Genomic DNA, 23,823 nt, shown 5'->3' with positions numbered 1-23,823 from the left:
CCAAACCGAGCTTCTAGCTGCATACTTCCACCCTCCAAAGCATAAAAATGGAGTATACAAATGATTAAAGTTCATGTCTGAAGAAAAGTATGCGTAGTGCCAGCAGAGAACTGACATATTTGAGATGTTAGCCAAACTATTAGCATGTGCTAGCAAAACGAAACTAGCTTTCCTGAGAGCTGCCTGTATGCACAGTTCACAGAAATAAAAAGGCACAGCAGCACTACATTTCCCTCAGCCTGTTCTTTAGTAAAGGAGTGGTACTAGCACAGAGTCAGAGTCAGGGCGATGGTGTGCTGAGATAGGCCTTCGGAGTTGAATGCATTGGAGGAAACGCAATAACGCAGCCCTGGCTGTTTGGTGTGCTTTAAATATCAGAAGTCAATATCACCCTCGCTCACCCTGACACACACTCACTCGCATACATTCGCACACACACATTCTCAGTTAACACACACACTTATACTCACACTGCAACTTTATCCAGGGCCGCCTCTACACCACTGTGACACACAGCCATGAGCCATATATCCCAGAGTAAACACGGTTTCCTTGACAACTCCACTTCCCATGTTGACTGAGAGATTTTATGACCAGAGAGATGACCGCAGGCCAAGGACAGGTCTGGGACCAAACACGGTCTTATGGGTTCACTGGGTTAGGTCAGCAATACAGCACAGGGTCTTATACTGGACAGGTCTAACACCTTCCTCATAGCCCATTTAATATTTTCCTTCAACATCCTCCTCATCATCATCAGTGAGTATTATAGAAAACACACAAAATGACTCGATCTACTCCTAATAATCGCCATAACAACCATCCTCAGTATCAGATCCCCTTTTCTTGCCTCTTGCAGCATATGCCTGGTTTGTCATGGGGCGAAGTGGTGTGTGTGTGTCTGTGTGAGCAAGAGAGTGAGAGTTTTTGGTTAGCGTCGCACAACAAACAATGGCTATTCATTACAATGAGAGCAAACAGAGGATCCGAAGACAATGAGATCTGTTGTGTGGCCCACATACACAGTCACTAACGAAGCACACACACACAGACACATGCTGGCATGTACCCTGTTGTGTGTTTAAGCTGCCGTGAATGTCCGACTGTGTGGCCGTGTGAGTGACCGTCGGAATGACTGTGTGTGTGTGTGTGTGTGTTAAACTCATGAACAGACACATGGAGGATAATGTCATCTCTCATGGTCTAATGAGAAGGCTATCGGCTCACGTTTACATTAGTGTCTCAGTGTTAAAGAGTCTGGGATTAAACTGCACGTACCATAACAGATCTGTTATTGCTCTGTCTGTGGCCAATGCATTTACATTCAACTGTATGGTGGATATAAGATGTACTCGGATCAGTACTAGGGCCACTCACGAGAGTGGCGCGTGCATCTTGTTGGTGTCCAATTGTAGGAAAGGGAGAAAGCACACAGTTAAAGTTATGTAGACTCAATTAGCCTAGCTAACCTTAGCTTGCTAGCTAGCTATCTTAACTAGCTTATCTTGGTTTGTTGCAGTCAAGACAGGTAGCATGTAATCAGATGAGATGATAAATAACTAACAATAAGTTAGTCTACCGGCGTAAGTCAACTTGGTTGCTCTCTCTCTTACCCCTCTCTGCTCCCCTCTCACAGACACACAACGCACAGCCCCTCCCAAGCTCCCTGCTTCTCTCTCCCTCATGCATTACAGTTCCTGTTAATAAAACAATGGTCTTTTTTCTCCTCCTACCAGGGTTAAGCTCAATGCAGAATTGAATTGAGAATGCCTCAAGAATGGAGAATTCCTCAAGAATTACAGTACAATTCTTGAATTTGAATTGAAGTAGTAAACAGGATACAGAATTGTAATTCAAATCTGAATTTAAGGAAATAGAACTGAATTCAGTGAAATACAATGACATTCAAATTAGTATTCTATTCTATATTAAGTTAAGTCTATACAAATAAACATATTGTCCATAAAACATTTAAAAAATGGTTTTATACATGCATATAAAATATTGTTGAAACAATAGATTTTCAGGACAAACTTCAAATTAATGATCAAGGAAAACAAAACCTGTATGTTATTGCATTCGTTTAACCCTCAAGTTGACCCTGAGGCCTTCAAAAAGAAGCCAAACAAATGAAATGGTTGGTGGAAATATAATTGGCTATTCTAAGCATTGTTTCCAGATAAAAGTGATATATTGTTTGGTATCTGGAAGTGTGACCTGTCAGATTCAATAAAACTCTCGTTATATGACTGAGTGGAATTTCTTTGAATTGCACTGAATTCAATTATACTTCCTGTCACTCACACTCAAATTCAAATTCTACATCCTGTGGGATGTTGGCTAATTCAAATCGAATTTCAACTCATATGTTCAATGGGAGTCAATTCTACAATTCATAATTGAGCCCAACCCTGCCTCCTAACGTTACAGCATTGTTGCGTAAGGTATTTGTTTAATTTAAATGTCTTCCTTTATGATGATGATCAGGACCTGATAGTGGTAGTTTTGTGATGTGACTTGAATTTTGTGATTTTAAAAACCCCACCGTTTTTCAGTTAGGGATGTTTTCTTAATGTTAACGACACACATTTAGTTTAAATGGTCACACCTCTAATGTCAACTTCTGTATTACTGTATACATTTCTGTACATGTTTATGCATGTCTGTCGTGAGAAACTAACCTCATTTACCCATTTGTGACTCACCACCTGGAATTGGTCTTATGTAGCAACATTTGAAAGTGTTTTTTACATTGGATAAAAGTAGAGACAGAGCTACTAAATGGTAGATCAAGACACTATAGCTGAGGAACAATAGGATATCATACACTATAGTTGAGGAACCATGGGATATCATACACTATAGTTGAGGAACAATGGGCTATCATACTCTATAGTTGAGGAACAATGGGATATCATACACTATAGTTGAGGAACAATGGGCTATCATACACTATAGTTGAGGAACAATGGGATATCATACACTATAGTTTAGGAACAATAGGCTATCATACACTATAGTTGAGGAACAATGGGATATCAGACACTATAGTTGAGGAACAATGGGATATCAGACACTATAGTTGAGGAACAATGGGATATCATACACTATAGTTGAGGAACAATAGGATATCAGACACTATAGTTGAGGAACAATGGGCTATCATACACTATAGTTGAGGAACAATGGGATATCAGACACTATAGTTGAGGAACAATGGTATATCATACACTATAGTTGAGGAACAATGGTATATCATACACTATAGTTGAGGAACAATGGGATATCATACACTATAGTTGAGGAACAATGGTATATCATACACTATAGTTGAGGAACAATGGGATATCATACACTATAGTTGAGGAACAATGGGATATCAGACACTACAGTTGAGGAACAATGGGATATCATACACTATAGTTGAGGAACAATGGGCTATCAGACACTATAGTTGAGGAACAATGGGCTATCATACACTATAGTTGAGGAACAATGGGATATCATACACTATAGTTTAGGAACAATAGGCTATCATACACTATAGTTGAGGAACAATGGGATATCAGACACTATAGTTGAGGAACAATGGGATATCATACACTATAGTTGAGGAACAATAGGATATCAGACACTATAGTTGAGGAACAATGGGATATCATACACTATAGTTGAGGAACAATGGGATATCATACACTACAGTTGAGGAACCACTTGCAAGCTAGGTAAACAAAGTGTAAGATCAAACACGTCACGTGAGCAAAGCAAACGGCTCTGGGATACGAAAAATAACATCAGCTAGGGAGCCAGCCAGCTAACATTAGCTAGCTAGCTAACAGTACACTTTAGCTTGAAATAAACCATTTTGTCAAAATTAGAAACATATAATATCTGAAAATGTAGCTAGCTAATGCTAGACTATCTTACCTGTATACATCATCATAAATGATGGATGAGTCTCCCTGTCAGCAATGCCATACCATGGTTGACCTTAGTTTGAAGAGGTAATCCAGAGAGAGGTGTTTTCTCCATCTCGTTAGCTATCATATTCTAATTCCACTGATTTCAAAACTTGATCCTCCAGAAAGTGGAGGGCAACACTTATGCAGCTCCACTACACAATTCATTTTTTAAAAGGAGCGTTCAAAAGGATTAGCATCACAGACTGACCAGCTCAAATAGACAGAAGCACTCTATAAAAAAAATTGTAATTCTCAGCAATCTACACACAATACTCAGAATGATAAAGCAAAAACAGGAATTGTCCATAGAACTCCGAGAAAGGATTGTGTCGAGGCACAGATCTGGGGAAGGGTACCAAAACATTTCATTGAACATTGAAGGTCCCCAAGAACACAGTGGCCTCCATCATTCTTTAAATGGTAGATGTTTGGAACCAACAGGACAGCCACCCTAAGCACACAGCCAAGACAATGAATGGCTTTGAGTGGCCCAGCCAGAGCTGGACTCAAACATCTCTGGAGAGACCTGAAAACAGCCATGCAGCGACACTCCCCATCCAACCTGACAGAGCTTGAGAGGATCTACAGAGAAGAATGGGGGAAACTTGGGGCGGCAGGTAGCCTAGTGATTAGAACGTTGGGCCAGTAACCGAAAGATTGCGAGATCGAATCCCCGAGCTGACAAGGTAAAAATCTGTCGTGTGTGCTGAGCTTGTATCATCATACCCAAGAAGACTTGAGGATGTAATCGCTGGAAAAAGGTCTTTCGACAAAGTACAGAGTAAAGGGTCTGAAAACTTATGTAATATTTCAGTTTTAGTTTTTTTAATACATTTTCAAAAACTGTTTTTGCTTTGTCATTATGAGTCAAGGGATCTGAATACTTTCCGAATGCACTGTATATTGTATGCAAAAAAAGTATATTATTTTATACTAACACAATTGCTCTGAGAGATGTTTTTTGTCAAAAAGGTAGGGGTCAAAATGATTGGCACCACTGTTTTCAATAACTTTAAATACATCACCTTGCAAGGATAACGTTGCTGAGCCTTTTTCTAAAATGCTCTGTGATTGGAGAACACATTGGGAGGGGTCTTAGATATTCTTCCATACAGAATCCTTCCAGATCCTTGATATCCTTCATCTGCTCTTATGGACTGGCCTCTTCAAATCAAACCACATGTTTTCTATGGGTTTCAAGTCCGGAGACTGAGATGGCCATTGAAAAATATTGAATTTGTAGCCAATTAACCATTTATTTGTGGATTTTGATGTGTGTTTGGAGTTATTGTCTTGCTGGAAGTCAAGTTTCAGCCTCCTGGCAGAGGCAACCAGGTTTTTGTCTGCAATATCCTAGTACTGGGGAAAGTTAATGATGCCGTTGACCTTATCAAGGGCCCCAGGACAAGAGGAAGCAAAATGGCCCCATAACATCAAAGATCCACCACCATATTTTACAGTAGGAACGGGGTCCTTTTCTGCTTATGCATTCTCATTTCGACACCAAACCCACCACTGGTGTGTGTGGCCAAAGAGCTCTATTTTCATGTCATCCAACAAATGTAAATTGGAGTTTGCTAAACTGCATTGGCACTTGGATTGGAACCTGTCCTTTGGTCAAATGACATGAACATAGAGCTCTTTGGCCACGCACACCGGTGGGTTTGGCATGAAATGAGAATGGATAACTGAAGTAAACTGTCAATTTAAAATGTTTTCTCTTTCTGAGATTTTCACAGGTGTAAAAAAAAATATGACATTCATTGTTCTACTAGTAGCTTTGCAGTATAGAGTACTACAGCTGTCTTTAGATCAGGCTACAGCTCAACCCTGCCTGTCATTTCTTCTACAGTATTCTAAAATATGACATTCATTGTTCTACTAGTAGCTTTGCAGTATAGAGTGCTACAGCTGTCTTTAGATCAGGCTACAGCTCAACCCTGGCTGTCATTTCTTCTACAGTATTCTAAAATATGACATTCATTGTTCTACTAGTAGCTTTGCAGTATAGAGTACTACAGCTGTCTTTAGATCAGGCTACAGCTCAACCCTGCCTGTCATTTCTTCTACAGTATTCTAAAATATGACATTCATTGTTCTACTAGTAGCTTTGCAGTATAGAGTGCTACAGCTGTCTTTAGATCAGGCTACAGCTCAACCCTGGCTGTCATTTCTTCTACAGTATTCTAAAATATGACATTCATTGTTCTACTAGTAGCTTTGCAGTATAGAGTACTACAGCTGTCTTGAGATCAGGCTACAGCTCAACCCTGCCTGTCATTTCTTCTACAGTATTCTAAAATATGACATTCATTGTTCTACTAGTAGCTTTGCAGTATAGAGTACTACAGCTGTCTTTAGATCAGGCTACAGCTCAACCCTGCCTGTCATTTCTTCTACAGTATGTTTTTCATACATTCCAGACATAAAAAATAAAATAAATAAATATATCCCATTTAGCAGACGCTTTTGTCCAAAGCGACTTACAAGTCGGCTGGGGCCACTACTTTTGCATATGGGTGGCCCCAGCGGGAATCGAACCCACGACGCTTGGCGTTGCAAGCGCCATGCTCTACCGACTGAGCCACACAGGACCCGATAATACTATTAAGACAATGAAATCCGATAACCAGGTAAGCTGCAAGTAAGTATTTGACTATTCAACTTGCCAAACCCTTGAACAAACATTAAAGTTTGGACTGTGCCATATAGCAGCGATTGAATCAACCGCTACCCCGTTGCCATGACAGCCGAGTATGGAGTGTGATATTGGTGTAATATGGGGCATAACTCAGTTCAAACTCAAATCGTAACATGGTAGTAACATGCCTGTAGACCCAAACGCCCAATGAAGGCTTAACCTGTTAGAGGGAACCCTCATCCTGTCCTCAGGTCACAGCATAGATCAGTGAGAGATACAGGGAGACACACAAACACACACATGATTGAACCTATGAAATATACACACACAGGCACACAAACACATGCAAAAATGCATGGTAGCACAAATTCACACACACACACACACACATCATGGAGACACACACATAAACACACAGCAATGTGTCAGCAAATGATTCCACGAGGAACTGAACATCACAACACAAAAAAAATATATAAACTCCACTCGGCACAGCCAGAAGAGGACTGGCCAACCCTCAGAGCCTGGTTCCTCTCCAGGTTTCTTCCTAGGTTCCAGCCTTTCTAGGGAGTTTTTCCTAGCCACCGTGCTTCTACATCTGCATTGCTTGCTGTTTGGTGTTTTAGGCTGAGTCTCTGTACAGCACTTTGTGACATCGTCTGATGTAAAAAGGGCTTTATAAATACATTTGAATAAATACAGCTGTCTTGGGACGACTCTCCCTTGTCAAAGAGATGTTTAATCTCAGCATGATCTCCAGTATAAATCAAGGACATGAAAAAAAGATTAAAAGCATTCCATAAGGGGAAGGCAGAACCCACTACGTAATCAGCAGTACATCTCTATGGGCCACTGCAAACCATCTAACTCACAACAACAACATTCCTCATTGGTGCTTCAACCACAGACACACCGCCAAGAGGAAACCAATGGGGAACTGAGTGGAGAGGAGAAGGGAGGATAAGAGAGTAGAAGACAATAGAGGCCAGGGCCCATAAACTTGAAGCATCAGACGAACAGAACAGAAGGGAGGAGAAGACAGTGGAGAGGCCAGGACTGTAAAGTCTAAACCCAGAGAAGGAGGACCCAATGGTGCTAGCTAGTAGCTACCAGCAACTGTCTCCCTTCACAGCAGAACCAGTCATAATGCTATAGTACATGTCTTCTCATCATAACACACAGACAACATGGTTACTTTACTCTTGAACACACACATGTAAAACCCGTTAAATGACAACATTGGTGAATCTCTCTCAGCCGTTCAAAGTAGTATTCACTTACTTAGCTGCTCCAAATAAACAGTGCCGCACCGCAAACTAAAAAGCTTCCATTCAATGAGTCGCTCTCTGTCTCTCTCTCTCTCTCTCTCTCTCTCTGTCTCTCTCTCTGTCTCTCGCTCTCTCTCTCTGTCTCTCGCTCTCTCTCTCTGTCTCTCGCTCTCTTTTTCTCGCACTCTCTCAGTTACTCCCTCTCTGTGAGACACACACAAAGAGACGCAGGCAAACACTCACACACACAGACACAGCCACCCCCTCACACACTCTCTCCTCCCGCGCCCCGGAATGTTTGGCAAGGCTTTACTGTACTGAAATACAGCGCTCACCATATAAGGCAGCAGCAGCTACACATGTCACACATCATTTACATGCAGCAGGCGGGGAGTTCACCTTACACAGCACACGCACGCTGAGAGTGCATGCTAAAAACCACACCACCGCCAGGCTGACGCTCAGAGTTGGGAGGAGAAAGTGAAAAAACAGAGTGCAGGAAAGTAAAGAGAAAGAGAGAAAGGAATGCTAGAGAAAATAGGCAAGCCTTTTTATGTTTAGTCGTAAACCAAGCCTCACTCTGGTTGGCCCGTTGGTTTCCAACATGTTGAGTTGTTGAGTCAGACAGAGGGAATGGAACCTGTGTATCCCAACTACTGATCCACTTTCCTGCTTCCCGGAGTAACCACAGCCTTCCACAAACACACACACACACACCTGCTTCTAGCGTTCGCCACAGAAAGAAGTTATAGAAGCTATTGTGTGACCTTCTGTATTTAGTCTGGTATGCATTTTCTGTGTCTGTGTGTCTGTGTGTGTGCTCAAGACATAACAAACAGATGTTAACCCAGTGCCCAGCAAAGCGAACACACACATAGACCTAAAGCTAACAAACCCCAGCATATCTTTCCCTTACAACAGGCTGGACCATAATGCTGTAAGTAAAGACAGTCGTCAGAGAGGGAGAAAGAGAGAGTAGGGTAAAACGGAAACCCTTACCTCTCACATTGCTGTTCGGTTTGTGCTCGCGCATCCGTGTGTCTGTTGAGTATGTGTGTGTTTGTGTGTGTTCAGACAGGCCACGACAGAAGAGCCCCAGGCACCGGCTGGACCATTCTCAGGTAGAGCAGAGGGAGAAATCTGGCGGAGGGGTGAGCGAGAGAGTCAGTGAACAAGCGAAGGAGTGAAGGCGCTGCGCAGAACGGTGTGGTGCGAGATGAGGAGTGCCTGCCTCTGTGTGTGTGTGTTGCTGGCTTGGCTCTCTGCGCTAGTGTCTCCCCTTCCCTGCTCCTGTTGGTGGCTGTGCTGCGTCTCTGGGCTCCGGGCTACTGCAGCCAGAGGAGAGCTCCACTTGCTGGACGACTGCACTGTAGCAGCAGCTGGAGAGGAGGAGGCAGCACTGACTGCATCCGGCAACACAAATCATACAGACTCTCTGCTGCAGCTTTCTGCCTGCTCTCTCTCGCTCACTCTCTGTCTGTCTGCTCGCTCCACCCACTAGACCAACAAGCAGGAACTGCTGGCTCTATTACATCAACACTTATTTTCAAGGGTGTGAGAGAGAGAGGGGGAGAGAGAAATAGGGAGGGGCGAGACAGAAGGTGAAAGATTGTCAGACCTGCACAGCCTTACTTAAAGTGGTAGATGATGTCACAGCCAACACAGACGCCAAACAACTCTCTGTGTGCTGCATTCGCCACTGGCGACCATCATGTCCTTCTGGACAGACTGGAGAGGTGGGGTGGCTTCTCCGGTCCAGTTCTATATTGGTTTGGAACCTATTTAATCGGTCAAGAGTTTGTCACCCATGTGGCATTCCACAAGGTTTGATTTTGGGTCAGTCACTGTTCAGTTTATATATTGTGCATGACAAAATGTGTGGAATTGCCGGAAATAAGCTTTTAAACCAGTATTGGGGAACATCCTGCACGCCACATCTATTTCTATAGGCACAAGCACTGTTCATGACAAAAACTGTTCACATCCCTCTTGTTGGTAGAGAGAAAGGTTTTAAAGCTTATTTACTGCAATTCTAAACATTTTGTAATGAGGTACAGAGAAAATGTTGCAGTTTCAAAGCAAATGTTCATGCAATTCTATGGATTTTGCAATGTCTGATGTGTATGCATGTGATATTTGAGTGACTTAGACGTTACAACAAAATATATGAGCTACAAAAACTAGCTAAAAAATGTTAGCTGACATGGACTAGTTCATCTTGATATCTCAGGCAAGTTATAAATAGCTCTTTAAGGTATGCAATGACTAACATGACAAGAGGATTCTACTATTACAACTTTCAAGAGTAAGTTGAAAGCCGGGCTGTTTTTTGTTTTTTTTACGAATATAGGATTGTAATGTGAACTGTTTTGCAATGTTGTGGAAGTAGCCACGTTGTAATCTTCGAGTCCTTGCCCAATTGGTGGTTGACATACAACTTATCGACCACGAGACAAACATTCTGCTTCTCTGCTCGGAGCCTTTTGAAAGTGGGGTTCGGGGCACGTCGTGTCTCCACTATTTCATGGGGAAATTGTTCTTCAGATCCCTACCCCGTTGTATCAAGGCTACCTACATGTTGTAGTGAGTTAGCCTACCCCGTTGTATCAAGGCTACCTACATGTTGTAGTGAGTTCGCCTACCCTGTTGTATCAAGGCAACCTTCATGTTGTAGTGAGTTAGCCTACCCCGTTGTATCAAGGCTACCTACATGTTGTAGTGAGTTCGCCTACCCCGTTGTATCAAGGCAACCTTCATGTTGTAGTGAGTTAGCCTACCCCGTTGTATCAAGGCAACCTTCATGTTGTAGTGAGTTAGCCTACCCCGTTGTACCAAGGCAACCTTCATGTTGTAGTGAGTTAGCCTACCCCGTTGTATCAAGGCTACCTACATGTTGTAGTGAGTTCGCCTACCCTGTTGTATCAAGGCAACCTTCATGTTGTAGTGAGTTAGCCTACCCCGTTGTATCAAGGCTACCTACATGTTGTAGTGAGTTCGCCTACCCCGTTGTATCAAGGCAACCTTCATGTTGTAGTGAGTTAGCCTACCCCGTTGTATCAAGGCAACCTTCATGTCGTAGTGAGTTAGCCTACCGAGTTGTATCAAGGCAACCTTCATGTTGTAGTGAGTTAGCCTACCTACATGTTGTAGTGAGTTAGCCTACCTACATGTTGTAGTGAGTTAGCCTACCTACATGTTGTAGTGAGTTAGCCTACCTACATGTTGTAGTGAGTTAGCCTACCTACATGTTGTAGTGAGTTAGCCTACCTACATGTTGTAGTGAGTTAGCCTACCTACATGTTGTAGTGAGTTAGCCTACCTACATGTTGTAGTGAGTTAGCCTACCTTCATGTTGTAGTGAGTTAGCCTACCTACATGTTGTAGTGAGTTAGCCTACCTTCATGTTGTAGTGAGTTAGCCTACCTTCATGTTGTAGTGAGTAAGCCTACCTACATGTTGTAGTGAGTTAGCCTACCTTCATGTTGTAGTGAGTTAGCCTACCTTCATGTTGTAGTGAGTTAGCCTACCTTCATGTTGTAGTGAGTTAGCCTACCTTCATGTTGTAGTGAGTAAGCCTACCTAAATGTTGTAGTGAGTTAGCCTACCTTCATGTTGTAGTGAGTTAGCCTACCTACATGTTGTAGTGAGTTAGCCTACCTACATGTTGTAGTGAGTTAGCCTACCTAAATGTTGTAGTGAGTTAGCCTACCTTCATGTTGTAGTGAGTTAGCCTACCTACATGTTGTAGTGAGTTAGCCTACCTACATGTTGTAGTGAGTTAGCCTACCTACAGTTGGATGAAGATTTCTCTCCCCTTTGCTGCTAAACATCGATCGTATTTTCCTGTTTGGTTGTCATCTTGAGATTGTATCTTCCTGTTTGGTTGTCATCTTGAGATTGTATCTTCCTGTTTGGTTGTCATCTTGAGATTGTATCTTCCTGTTTGGTTGTCATCTTGAGATTGTATCTTCCTGTTTGGTTGTCATCTTGAGATTGTATCTTCCTGTTTGGTTGTCATCTTGAGATTGTATCTTCCTGTTTGGTTGTCATCTTGAGATTGTATCTTCCTGTTTGGTTGTCATCTTGAGATTGTATCTTCCTGTTTGGTTGTCATCTTGAGATTGTATCTTCCTGTTTGGTTGTCATCTTGAGATTGTATCTTCCTGTTTGGTTGTCATCTTGAGATTGCGTTTCATGAAAAGCTTCACTTTATGCTTAGTTGCCAGACAGTGTTCATTTTCATCCTCCTTTACTCCCATTATGATAATATTATTCTTCATTCTTCTGCATGTCAGATCACGTAATTCTGCTTCCATCGTGGTATTCTCTTTTCAGTAATTTCTTTTCAGCTCGTATTTCTTCTTCGTTTTATTGCTGTAATCTATTCCTGACTTGGGGGCCTCAACCTCATCCAATAACCCAGGCAAAAGATCCAGCATCTTCAGCTGCTCCTTTATGCTTTCCAGCAATGTCTTGTCTTCTGCGGACATTGTTTCAAAACCTCATCTTCTATTGTTATATTCAGATGTTTAATCCTCTTCAGTTTTGCTTGAGGAAAAGATTGATCTTGGTGGCTTTGATGTGTATGATTGTTGTTCGAGCATACCATGAGTTTGAGGTTCTCTATGTTATCCAGAATGTTTATATGGCAGTTATCAGCTAATCCTTAATTTTACGATTAATTAATTGGACAAGCTGTGCCTACCATGATGCCACTTGCCACGTCATTTCCTCTTCCGTGATTAGTATATCTGTATACTCATTTATTGTTGCACTATTATGTAGTCTGAACGTAGTGAAAAGTTTATATTTGATTCTGTAAAATGGGAAACCAGAAGTCCTACCGCTTGCACAGTCAGCTTGTTACAGCTGTGAGATTGTTTTAAAGTATTTTGGAACGGTAAAGTGTAGTGTACCAACTGAGATTTAAATCAACAGGCTAATGCTTTCACTGATTACACATAAAGTAAGCTGGGTCCTACATGATATACTTGCTTTGTTAACCTGTGAACCCCATTCATTGCTGCTAGCAGCTATATTTTCTCTTTATTTTTATTAATATTGGCCCATCTATTCGGAGGACAAAAGTAAATTGGTTTTACATTAGTTATTTTTTCACAGCTATTTTGTTACATATACATTATTCACATTGTAGTTTTATACACAGTATTACATATCAGAAATATAGTTTGATATTACACGTTACATGGTACTCAGATATATCCGGTATATGGTGTTTCCCATCCTAACTTTAACAGATAATAAGCTTTTAATCCCACACCACCGATCTCCGTAGCCCATTCCAAATATCTCCGTAGACCACTCTCTCTTACAGGGCATTCAGAAAGTATTCAGACCCCTTGACTCCACAGGCAGTTAACCCACTGTTCCCAGGCCGTCATTGAAAATAAGAATTTGTTCTTAACTGACTTGCCTAGTTAAATAAAAAGGTAAAATAAAAAAAGTGTTACTTTACAGCATCATTCTAAAATTGATTAAATAGATGTTTTTTTCTCATAAATCTACTCACAATACCCCATAATGACAATGCAAAAACAGGTTTTTACAATTTAAAAAAAAAAGTGTGTAAAAAAACATTCAAATGGAAATATGACATTTACATAAGTATTCAGACATCTTTACTCAGTACTTTGTAGAAGGACCTCAGTGATTACAGCCTTGAGACTTCTTGGGAATGATGCTACAAGCTTGGCACACCTGTATTTAGGTAGTTTCCCCATTCTTCCCTGCAGATCTTCTCAAGCTCTGTCAGGTTGGAAGGGAGCATCGCTGCACAGCTATTTTCGGGTCTCTCCAGATATGTTTGATTGGGTTCAAGTCCGGGCTCTGGGTGGACCACTCAAGGATATTTAGAGACTTGTCCCGAAGAAACTCCTGTGTCACTTGGCCTTGTGCTTGCTTAGGTTCGTTGTCCTGTTGGAAGGTGAACCGTTGTCCCAGTCTGAGGTCCTGAGAGCTCTGGAGCAGGTTTTCATCAAGGATCTCTCTGTACTTTGTTCCATTTATCTTTCCCTCGATCCCGACTAGTCTCCCAGTCCCTGTCGCTGAAAAACATTCCCACAGCATGATGCTGCCACCACCATGCTTCACCGAAGGGATGGTGCCAGGTTTCTTCCAGATGTGATGCTTGGTATTCAGGCCAAAGAGTTCAATCTTGGTTTCATCAGACCAGGGAATCTTGTTTGTCATGGTCTGAGAGTCCTTTAGTTGCCTATTGGCAAACTCTAAGCGGGGATGTCATGTGCCTTTTACTGAGGAGTGGTTTCCGTCTGGCAACTCTACCATAAAGGCCTGATTGGTGGAGTGCTGCAGAGATGGTTGTCCTTCTGGAAGTTTCTCTGATCTCCACAGAGGAACTCTGGAGCTCTGTCAGCGTGACCATCAGGTTCTTGGTCACCTACCTGACCAAGGCCCTTCTCCCCCAATTGCTCAGTTTGGCCGAGTGGCTCTAGGAAGAGTCTTGGGGGTTCCAAACTTCTTCCATTTAAGAATGAAGGCCACTGTGTTCTTGGGGACCTTCAATGCTGCAGACATTCTTTTGTACCCTTCCCCAGATCTGTGCCTCGACACAATCCTGTTTTTGATGAGGACATGTTTTATTCAATACATTTTCAAATAAGGCTGTAACGTAACAAATGTAGAAAAACTGAAGGAGTTGAAATACTTCCAGAACACTCTATAAATTACTTATATGTTTAACTGTGCTGTGATATTACATTAATTCAGAACCTTTGTAATCTCATAGTATCTATATATTGTAAATTAAAGATGAATATTTTGCTATTAGTATTATTATATTGTTAACCGATTGACTATGGCTTTCCAAATCACACAACAGTGCTATTTGTAGGGTTCATTTTAAGTGAATGCTGTGATTTCTCAGCCACTCCTGAACCTGTGACCAGAAACAAGCCACATGAGGGCAATACCAGAATAAAATATGTAATTATTTGCAGAAAAACCTTCAGAACAGAAATGGTTGTATGCGCCATATACTGCATATAACATTCTGTTGGTGGCAAGAATTTTGTATAATAATTGAAATTGAAAAACTCTAAGTCTTGAATAAAGCGTTGTTTTGTGTGTCAGTTCATAAACCATCTGGACATCGAAAATCTTTTCCCAGTTATTTTGCAACCTGTATCAACATTTTGGTCCTTTTTTATTTGAGTGTAACCATAATATTTGTTTTAATATTTGTTCTGGCTTTTCAGCAGGATGACATTGAAATTGTAGCCAGCTTTGTATGGGTTGTTTTAGAAGAGGTGATCCTTTGAACAAGGATTCATTTTCAATTAACTGAAAATGAGAGCTTGTAATCTGAATAAAGGCAAAAAGGATATTTTGAACAAAGGGTGAGCCATTATTTCTAATCTACTGGAGGACCGGTTCGGGTTTAAGTAATACTTTTGTATGACTGAAGCTTTTAGTGAGATGTTTAATTCTTTAATATTTAATAATACAATATTTTACCAACCAAAGAAACCAACACACAGATACAGTATACCAACTACAAAGGCCACAGCCCAGGGGCACAATAAGATAGAGAGAAAAAGAGAGAGAAATAGAGAGAGAGAGAAAGCCTGACCTGGAGAAACCATCAGCTCAATGCATGACTTTAACAACCATGAGAAACCACCACACAGCTCCCAGCAACCAACCCAAAGCTAATGCATAGTTTACTGGTCAAGGCAGGGAGAGAGGAAGGGAGGCCACAGCCACAGGGTTGGGTCCAAGGCTAATTTTATGCCCATGGATGGAGAGTATGTGAGGTCAGTGGAGATGTTGCACGTGACTGGTGCAACCAGCTTCCCTTTACATAGGCTTCACTTGAACATCTATGGTGAAATGCTTAGTTCTGAAAACAGTTGAACCAAGCATCCAACGTTTCTTCACCTACAGTATCTCAATGAAATGTCACTCATTTAATTGCAGTGCTCCTGGGCACTACAAGTTTCCCGGCACGCTTTCGCTCTCTTCTCTCAGCCCCCTCTCTCGCTTTCTCTCTGTCCCGCTCCTCTGTGACTCCTGTCTCCCCTCACTCACTCTGCTCCCCATCTCTCTCTTTCTATGTCCCCCTACCCCTCGCTCTCCCTGGATGATGTGATGAGCTTTGCCTATTAGCAGCAGATCGGCGCAGAGCGTTGTAGGCCAGTCTAACTAGAGCTGGTGATAAGTCACCTCTAATTTACACGGCTTGGCCTAAACCCAGGGTGACAATCTCTGACAGCCCCTGCTAGAAGACTAACTGGGTTCAACTCCGCAAACACTTCAAAGCACTATCTTGTTCTTTTTTGTTCCTCATTCTTGATTTCCTTCTCTAGCTTCCTTTTACAATTCTCTCTCTCTCTCTCTCTCTCTCTCTCAAACTTGAGAGCTAGTGCTGAGTAGTTCCAACCGCACAATTTTTAACTTTGATGGACATCAGTTTTCTCCATTACTGCTCACACACATGGTAACCGATCACACACCACACATAGAAACAGATCCATTCACGTTTGAGTCAAAATGGCTGCTTTTAATTAGCTTTGATATGATTATCTGTTCTAGATGAGAAACTGGGGCCCCATATGTGTCCGTTGAAAGCCTATTGGTCAATGCAGGCCAGGTCACTCAGACCCAGATTGGAGGAATGGTATGCTTTGACCTGTAATAGAGGTGCAGGGTGATTGATGCATCGCGCCAATATTTTGTACTCACTCCATTTCTCCATTTCGATTGGGGACATTTCCTCTCAGTCCTCAATCCAGTCATAACCACAGAGGATATTTCTCTACATTTAAAACCCTAGAGTCAATGTCCGCACCCCCTTGGAAATGGTATTAGCATTCCATATAAAACTGTCTGTTTAAGCTAGACAATCAACCACATCCGACAATGTTAGCTAGCTAGCTCCGTCCTTGTCTAATGTTACAACAACTCTATTCAGTTTAAACAGCCTGCCTGTTGGTTGCTCAATGTAGCTTACTCCTTCTCATTTAGCTAACGTAATTACGCCATTTTAATTCCATTTTGCATTGATTAGAGATCTCCCACTTTGCGTTGTTACACACGGAGCCTCTGGCCGTAATGCACACCACCTTTAGTGGCCGACAATAACCACAAACAACATGTATAAAACATGTGTAGATTTACTCCCTACAAAGGCAAAATATAGTAACTAGACTTTTGGTGAAAATTAAGTTAAGACTGAAATCAGGCTTTGTAGTATGTGTTTTATCTTGTGATGAAGTGTCCTGGTTCAATTCTGTTCTGTTTCAGAGAAAATGGAGTGTTAAAAGTGCAGTAACTATATAATCTGAGTAAAAACCAAGGCAATCAAGCAGTAACTTAAGTTACTACGCAAACATTGAAACTGAGAAAAATGGTGTTTAAAGTTTATTTGCTGTCGGTAGATAACTGATGTATTATCTTATTATGAAGTATTTTTTGTTGTTGTGTATCAACCACAATTTAAGTCAAATAAATGCCCATACAAAGTCAAAACAGAAAAACAGCAAGAAAGTTGGAAAAACACATTTCGATTATAGATGCTGCACAAAGTTACATATTTTTAAGTATAAATATTCTGCGTGATGAAATAGTCCTTACACTATGGAGAAAAAAAGCTTGAGGGTTACTACAATACAACATTCAAAACATGAAAAAGAAACTCCATAAAACAATTGACTACAGATGGAATGTAGTTAATACTCTCATACTGTTTCCATCAAACAGAAAAACAACAAGAAAGTTGAATAAACACATTTAGATTGTGGATAATGCCAAGATTGTGCAAAGCTGTCATCAAGGCAAAGAGTGTCTACTTGAAAGAATCTCAAATATAAAACATTTTAATTTCTTTAACACTTTTTTGGTTACTACATGATTCCATATGTGTTATTTCATAGTGTGGATGTCTTCACTATTATTCTACAATGTAGAAAATAGTCAAACATAAAGAAACACCTTTGAATGAGTAGGTGTTTCAAAACTTTTGACTGGTATTGTATATAAATACAATGTATGTTTTAAAATTGCTTTAAAATCGATCAATACTGTAGGTGACCTTCTTTGCAACGCATTGGAAAGCCTCCCTGGTCTTTGTGGTTGAATCTGTGTTTGAAATTCAGTGCTGGACTGAGGGACCTTACAGATAGTTTTATGTGTGGGGAACAGAGATGAGGTAGTCATAAAACAATAATGTTAAACACTATTATTGCACTACAGTGTGAGTCCATGCAACTTATTACGTAACTTGTTATGCAACATTACATTACTGAACTTATTTAGGCTTGCCAAAAGAAAGGGGTTTAATACTCATTGACAAGACATTTCAGCTTTACAATTTTTCATTAATTTGTAAATAAATAAAAAAAACTTTAAAAACCATAATTCCACTTTGACATGATGGGCTGTTGTGTGTAGACCAGTGACACAACATCTAAATGTTGTCCATTTTAAATTCAGGCTGTAACACAACAACATTTGGAAGAAGTTAAGGGGTGTGTATACTTTCTGAAGGCACTGAATATAGGATGAAAAGGATCATTTATTTCTACACAGTTTCAACGTATACATAGCTCTGATGATTATGTTGAAATTTGATTGATGTAACAACATGTTAATCAGGTTAAGTCAATGTATTTAACGTGAGGTTGAAATGAGATGAAAACGTACTGGTTTATGCATTTTTCAAATCGAATGCAATTTCATCTTATCCACAACTACTCTCTGTCTTTCCCTCTTTCTCTCTTTCTTTATGAGAGACATCAGGCCAAAACTTTTAATGACACCTCTCTCTCGTTCTTTCTTTATTTCTCTTTCTTTATTTCTCTCTCCCTCTCCCTCTTCCTCCTGTGGTGAAAACATTGAGTGTCTCCCTCTCTGCTCAGCGCCCTGCTATTTCCCAGCCTTCTGTAAATTACACTGTCTCGCTGATGTGAACTGGCTGAAATGTCCCAGACCCTTTATAAGCCCTGATGGCCCATCACACACAAACACACACACACATTACACCACCAAGCCCTGATGGACCATCTATCACACACAAACACACACACACACACACACATTACACCACCAAGCCCTGATGGCCCATCTATCACACACAAACACACACACACACACACATTACACCACCAAGCCCTGATGGCCCATCTATCACACACAAACACACACACACACACACACACACATTACACCACCAAGCCCTGATGGCCCATCTATCACACACAAACACACACACACACACATTACACCACCAAGCCCTGATGGCCCATCTATCACACACAAACACACACACACACACACACATTACACCACCAAGCCCTGATGGCCCATCTATCACACACAAACACACACACACACACACACATTACACCACCAAGCCCTGATGGCCCTTCTATCACACACAAACACACACAAACATTACACCACCATTACAGAGCATCACCCAAAAATATATAGCATGGCACACAGCATCGCTGACAGGCTGGAAGCTCAGAGAGCTACATTCAACGTCAGCCATTTCACAACATTTTGTCGTTGCGATGTTATGAGACAGCAGAATGAAGATGAGATATAACTGCGGAGACTAAAATAGTTCCTCATTCGTTCTGTGTGGTAACAACCCTTTTGAATGCAGCCTTGAGGGATTCGGTTTGCTTGTCAACAATGTTAATCAATGGTAAATGTGAAGAGACAGATGAAGTCTACGAGACAAAAACCTGGGAGTAAAACAATTATAACCACGCAAACTTCAATTGCTAAACTAGTGGAAACCATTTAAAAACATTCTCAAAGAATTTAAGAAACATTCTCAGAGACTACATAAAAAAAGCATATCATTCATCTTACAGCAATAACTGCCTTGCTGGAGCGTGAAGATAAAGTTGTCCCTCAGCGCGCCATTTTCTACGGCTCTCTCTGGACTCTGACGCAGATCGGAGAAGCAGGTGCGATTCTAACAGTCACAGACTTAGGAAACAGAGTGTCCCTAGCTGACTCCACACTGTGTATGCAGTAGAATATCTCTTAACTTTGGCCTTATCTAGGGAGATTATATGAAAGTGAATGGAAACACCCTGTGTAAAGAGATATTTCAGTTGGCTTTGCAAGTGTGTTATAATATTCAGGCAGGTTGCAGAGAAATAGTTGCAAACGATTTCAAAATGTCACCATCTCAACCTCAATCATTCACACTCATAAACACTCACATAAAAGGCAGAGTGGAGATGCTGACAGCTGTTGCGGTAGTAAAGTTAAAACAAACGTTTTTAAAACAAAATACATTAAAATAAAACAAGTTCTGCATGAGGTCGCTACTGAATGAGGCACGTATAAAGGTTATCCTTAGAAAATGTTCACAATATAATCAAAAGGTACCAGAAGTGTTTCGTATTCTCTGCAAGCCACGTGTAACAGTTCATTCAGTTAATTCACTTGTCAAATATGTATTATAGTTTTACATAGAGAAAAGTATGAAAGTAAAGTCAAATCAAAGTAAATATAATAGTTTACATCCAATATATTTCCAGGTTTATGAGGTTATCCTCATCCTAAAGAGAGGTGGCCCTTAAGTCCCCTGTGTCTGTGCCTTCTTACCTGTATGTCTGTAGAAAGCTGACGTGACACTGGGGCTGAGTGACAACACTTTAACCGAGTCACAACGTACCACAATGCATTGTGGGTTAAACTGCCCATCTCTCTTCTCTCTTGCTCTTTCTAACTCAGTAGTTTTTTCTCTCTCTGCACTTCCTCTTTATCTCACCCCATCTCTCTCTCTCTCTCCCTCTCTCTTTTTATTGCTGTCACTTTACCTCACTCCCTCCCCCCTCTGTCTCACTCTCTCACTCCACCTCCCTCCCCCTCTCTCTCTTTCCCTCTCTCCCAACAGCGCCTTCTGCCTGGCGAGCGGCCGAATCACACCATGGGAACAGAGATGAGGTAGTCATAAAAAAATAATGTTAAACACTATTATTGCACTACAGTGTGAGTCCTTGCAACTTATTACGTAACTTGTTATGCAACATTACATTACTGAACTTATTTAGGCTTGCCAAAAGAAAGGGGTTTAATACTCATTGACAAGACATTTCAGCTTTACAATTTTTCATTAATTTGTAAATAAATAAAAAAAACTTTAAAAACCATAATTCCACTTTGACATGATGGGCTGTTGTGTGTAGACCAGTGACACAACATCTAAATGTTGTCCATTTTAAATTCAGGCTGTAACACAACAACATTTGGAAGAAGTTAAGGGGTGTGTATACTTTCTGAAGGCACTGAATATAGGATGAAAAGGATCAAAAAGCTGACGTGACACTGGGGCTGAGTGACAACACTTTAACCGAGTCACAACGTACCACAATGCATTGTGGGTTAAACTGCCCATCTCTCTTCTCTCTTGCTCTTTCTAACTCAGTAGTTTTTTTCTCTCCCTGCACTTCCTCTTTATCTCACCCCATCTCTCTCTCTCTCTCTCTCTCTCTCTCTCTCTCTCTCTCTCTCTTTTTATTGCTGTCACTTTACCTCCCTCCCTCCCCCCTCTGTCTCACTCTCTCACTCCACCTCCCTCCCCCTCTCTCTCTTTCCCTCTCTCCCAACAGCGCCTTCTGCCTGGCGAGCGGCCGAATCACACCATGGCCGATCCGACAAGCAGGTTGCCATGGCAATCTGCCCTTCTTATCTCATTTGCATCTTTTGCTTACATTATGTGCTGCCAAACATGGTAACGTTTAATAGTTTCTCCCTGCCGTCCGCCAAATTTCTCTTTTTCTTTCACCCCGCCCCCACCCCTCACTCCCCCCCCTCTCTTCCTCTCTCCCCCCCTCTCTCTCTCTGTCTCTCTCGCTCCCTCACAGCAGTCAGTGTGTGTGTGTGAAAAGAGGAAGTCACTCTGACATGTGACCAGTTTGCAGCATTACAGATAAGGAGTGAAACAATTCGAAACAGGAAGTTGGGTGTGGTAGTGGTTCTGTTTAGGGGCACAGAAACAGAAGGGGAGCTTAGGTCACCATATACCCCCCTCCCACCTACAGTATCAGGTGCACTGGCACAAGGTTTCACTTACCCCAAGTTCCTGTTCAGAAGTGCATTTGTATATCAGACCTTCAGTGCCAAGCCCGTCAATCTGTCACAGTGGTAGAGACAGGAGACAGACTGGCCTTCTGAAGTCAATATTGAGAGGAGAGCAGCACTCAGCACATTCCCACCTGCCGCCAATGGAGAGACAGAGAGAGCGAATGAGAGGACACAGACAGACAGAGGAAGAGAGAGCGAACGAAAAAGAGAGAAAGATTTTTCTAAAAGTGCTATAGCTACTAGATTTGTGTCAACAGGACTTCTAGTTAATATTCAACCAACAAGTCAAATAAAATCTACATTCAAAATCTTATCAATCATGTTTACCTTGCTCTAGTCAGGTCTGTGAACATCCGTTATCAATCGGCATCCCAAGAAAATCCCAAAACACCCTTTCAAAAGTACAACACTCCTCTATCCAGATACAACTGACCTCCTTCACAGGGACTGAGGTTCTTCAGGGACTCTGAGACACAGTAGCGCAGCAGGCAATAAGGGCCTCTGGTGCAGCCTTCCTTCCTTAGGTCTGCCTACAGGGCTCTGGGGAGTGGAAGTCAATGAGACAGCCTAATTTAGCCTGCTGCCTGCCTGCTACTTCTTACTGCTGCCAGGAACCCAATGTGAGACTCCTTCCCTTTTTAGGTTCCCTGGACGCTGCCGTCTACAAGAGGCCACTGCCACATTCCGACCGGGCTACGCCAAGAAAGAGAGGGAGAGGGGAAGAGAGGGAGAGGGGAAGAGAGGGAGAGGTAGACAGAGAGGGGGGGATAAGAGCATCTGCTAAATGACTAAAATGTCAAATGTAAAAGTCTTACATACAGAGCTCATATTACTGTATTGAACCATTTTCCCCCTCATGTTATCTTTATATTGATGTCACAAATGTACCATTTGTACAGTTCTTTATTAAAAATGTCGTTATTTGTTACATTTCACTGTTCAAAACGACTTATTTCTCTGAAAGTGAGGCGGATATATAGCATTTTGAAATAAACATGATTATGACTATTTTTCTCTCTGAATTGAAACCATCATGTAATATATTTTAAACAAATACATGTCTCATTGAACAAACCCATATCTCTTTCAGAATTTCTTTCAACAATAAAAGCTCATTTACCATCATTTCTGAAAATGGATATATTGTTTTGGAATGAAACTCTTCAGATGGAAAGAGAGGAAGAGAGAAAGAGAGAGAAAGTGGTGGTGAGAGAGATACTATAAAGGATGTTCGTTGAGGAGGAAGTCAATGCTGACAGGTTGTTAATGCCTGCCCCATGAGTCAGTGGTAATAGTGCAGTGGTACGTGCTTCATCAGTGATAACTAGGCTATATAAAAAATGTCACTATCCTGAAGTCTTTGTTATAGGTCAATGCATTACTGTCACATAGACGGTCAACCCCAAGTCAAACAGTGGTTAAAATAAAGTCAACTTGAGGGAAATGTTGTAGTCGTAAGAACGATGATCCAATGTTTTCCCTATGAATCAGACTCTACGATGGTCAGGGCCAGTCAAAATTGCCTGTCTAAAAGCTCAGCACTTATTAGCTATTTTTTTATTTTTTATTTCACCTTTATTTAACCAGGTAGGCTAGTTGAGAACAAGTTCTCATTTGCAACTGCGACCTGGCCAAGATAAAGCATAGCAGTGTGAACAGACAACAACACAGAGTTACACATGGAGTAAACAATACACAATAAACAAGTCAATAACATAGTAGAAAAAAAAGAATCTATATACATTGTGTGCAAAAGGCATGAGGAGGTAGGCAATAAATAGGCCATAGGAGCGAATAATTACAATTTAGCAGATTAACACTGGAGTGATAAATGATCAGATGAACATGTGCAGGTAGAGATACT

The 23,823-nt window shown here is 41.3% G+C and overlaps 1 protein-coding gene across 17 annotated transcripts in view; it reads right to left on the bottom strand.

Moving 5' to 3' along the window:
* The window catches only part of mbnl1 (muscleblind-like splicing regulator 1), a 121,499-nt gene extending 98,997 nt beyond the window's left edge, over positions 1 to 22,502 (bottom strand). For 4 of the 17 annotated variants that reach the window (XM_064993369.1, XM_064993373.1, XM_064993378.1 and 1 more), the window contains exon 1: positions 8,871 to 9,371. The gene's annotated coding sequence lies outside the window, so the exon portion shown is untranslated. Of the gene's footprint in view, positions 1 to 7,884; positions 8,077 to 8,870; positions 9,373 to 20,477; positions 20,637 to 21,948; positions 22,091 to 22,286 lie in introns of those variants that run through there. The other 13 variants (XM_064993370.1, XM_064993371.1, XM_064993374.1 and 10 more) reach the window with 9 other exon arrangements.
* Positions 22,503 to 23,823: the final 1,321 nt, after the last annotated feature.

The sequence above is a fragment of the Oncorhynchus masou genome, chromosome 17, assembly GCF_036934945.1.
Source record: "Oncorhynchus masou masou isolate Uvic2021 chromosome 17, UVic_Omas_1.1, whole genome shotgun sequence".
Taxonomy (NCBI): domain Eukaryota; kingdom Metazoa; phylum Chordata; class Actinopteri; order Salmoniformes; family Salmonidae; genus Oncorhynchus; species Oncorhynchus masou.
The sequence above is the reverse complement of the archived record's forward strand: the minus strand, read 5'-3'. Positions and strand labels throughout refer to the sequence as shown.